Here is a 2,411-nt window from a genome sequence, read left to right as displayed (position 1 = left end):
TCGAAGTTGCAAACTTCCTGATAAATATTTATTGGGTTGGTGCTTTGTCTTCAGATCTATTAAAGCAATGAAACATGTCTTTTGGAAATAAGACGGAGTGGTAAGTAAAAAAACTATCTTTCTATTAATTTGGAATGTTATCTAAAACTGCATTTCACCATTTCTCTCATCTGCTCCAGATCAGAGGGGTGGGTGCGACCTATTGCTGCTTTGGTACTACTTTTACTTCTTTACAAAAGCCGGGGAGGCGTGCATAGGTGTAGTCTACCGAATTGCAATCGGGTAAATAACTAGACGTTCCTTCTTCTTAGTGCAGAAGCACGCTTAACAGCGAGAGAAGGCATGACGAGTAAAACCTTGAAGTTACGCGCAATAGCAGCACAGGAAAAAAACTAACCCCCACGGGGCCGCAGCGAGCAGGGTTCGAACCTGCGCGGGGAGACCCCATTGGATTTCAAGTCCAACGCCTTAACCACTCGGCCATCGCTGCTGTTGGTAGCAGTGTTACTGGGCTGAATTCCTTACCCAGCGTTCCGGCGGCGGAAGTCCTGCCTCCAGCTGTACGAGGAGCCAATGGGCGCCGCCGCGTCCCACTGCTGCCTGCCCGCCGGCCCGCCCGCCCGCCGTAATGGCTGCCTCGCAGTAACGGTGGCGTCGTCGAGCGCACCTCAGCTTTGCCCGGCTGGAGGGTACTGCGGGACCGGGTGCCGGTGGATTTCTTTTGAGAGTAATGTTTGTGCGTGGGGCAGCAGACGTGTTAGCGACCGTTGTCAACTTTTAAATTTCCTTTCTCCCCAGTTAGAATTCCGTTCTGCTCAGTAGCGTGAGGCTTTAGGCAGCTGAAATTAGCGCCACCTTTCATGCAGTGGTTTTTCGCTGCTATAAACATCCGTTCTCGCTGCTTCCCATGCAGCTGTTCAGCTCAGGAAAAAGAAAAGTCACTTTATATGTTTCTGGGGGTTTCAACCTGAAACATAAAGGCTCTGTCCGCTCCTGCAAATTAATTGTGCCTGGGAGTGTTTGCAGGCACGCTTGGATTTGCTAGTTCACATGCAACCAGTGTGCTACAAAACAGAGTAACAATCAGCATTACATTCATTTTTACAGTAGTGTTATTGTAAATACCTTTCCTGCTTTTACTGCTTCTGTTTCTCAACTATTACAAGAATTCTTTTATAACTTTTATAAGTAATTTCATTCAGTGTAGGTATTTTTCTTTTTTTACCTCCGCGATAGTTAATTGTGTCAGGAGTAGTATAATGGAAATTAAATCTTACTTGACTTTATATATATGCTGCAATGGATACAGATAGTTCCCTTTTCATCCCTTCAGTTTGCTGGGAATGTTTACGCTAGGAATTTTACCCTATTTTCCCTCCTATAGTCACAGCTTTTGTTAACACTTAAAAAAAAAAAAAAATACAATAGGTGGAGCGATGCTGATGTTTGTGCTTCCTTCGCATCCCTCCACCCTGTTTCTCTTTTCTGGGTGGGGTTTTTTGTTTCGTTTTTTGGTGGTTTGGGGTTTTTTTTACCCTTCGTATGGGTTATTGATTCAGAAGTACTCTTTAATAATTATTTAACTTTCCTCAGCACTAGAAGTATTGCTGGATTAATAAGTATCTCAGGCTTATAAAATTAATCTTTTAGGACTTTTCTCTCCAACCTAACCTGGGAGGACAGACAGACATAGAAAGCACAAAGTGTTTCTATAATTTTAAAAGACCTCAGTCAGAAGCATGTGGACTTCTCGAGCAAGTCCAGAAGAGGGCCACGAAGATGCTCAGAGGTCTGGAGCACCGCTCCTCTGAAGACAGGCTGAGAGAGTTGGGCTTGTTCAGCTGGGAGAAGAGAAGGCTCTGGGAAGAACTTAAGAGCAGCCTTCTAGTGCCTAAAGATGCTGACAAGATATCGGAGAGGGACTTCTTAAAAAGGCATGTGTGATAGGACAAGGGAGAATGGTTGTAAGCTGAAAGAGCGTAGGTTTAAATTACGTATCAGGAAGAAATTATTTACTATGAGGGTGGTGAGACGCTGGCACAGGTTGCCCAGAGAATTTGTAGAGGCCCCATCCCTGGAAGTGTTTAAGGCCAGGTTGGATGGGGCTTTGAGCCCCTGGTCTAGTGTGAGGTGTCCCTGCATGTGGCAGGGGGATTGGAACTAGATGAGCTTTAAGGTTCATTCCAACCCAAGCCATTCTATGATTCAGCTATTTTGTTGTATTCCCACAATTATTAAATGCTCTTTACCATTTAAGTTGTTACAGTTTTTAAAAAGGTTTTGATTCCTCATCTTTAATTGTCCATTAACAATTGGGATTTAGGTCAGTTTGTGGTCACTGTCAGCTGTGGCTGCTCAGTTCTGAGTTAGAAAGACAGCAGAGAATTTATCATTCGTTTCAATGGGAAATG

The 2,411-nt window shown here is 44.3% G+C and overlaps 1 non-coding gene across 1 annotated transcript; it reads right to left on the bottom strand.

The window, feature by feature from the left end:
- Positions 1-408: 408 nt before the first annotated feature.
- Positions 409-490, bottom strand: TRNAS-UGA. The gene has a single exon. It is a non-coding gene; the product is annotated as a tRNA-Ser (tRNA).
- Between the last annotated feature and the right edge of the window lie 1,921 nt (positions 491-2,411).

This window comes from Nestor notabilis, unplaced genomic scaffold (genome assembly GCF_000696875.1).
Source record: "Nestor notabilis isolate BGI_N333 unplaced genomic scaffold, ASM69687v1 scaffold29102, whole genome shotgun sequence".
NCBI classification, from domain to species: Eukaryota; Metazoa; Chordata; class Aves; order Psittaciformes; family Psittacidae; genus Nestor; species Nestor notabilis.
The sequence above is the reverse complement of the archived record's forward strand: the minus strand, read 5'-3'. Positions and strand labels throughout refer to the sequence as shown.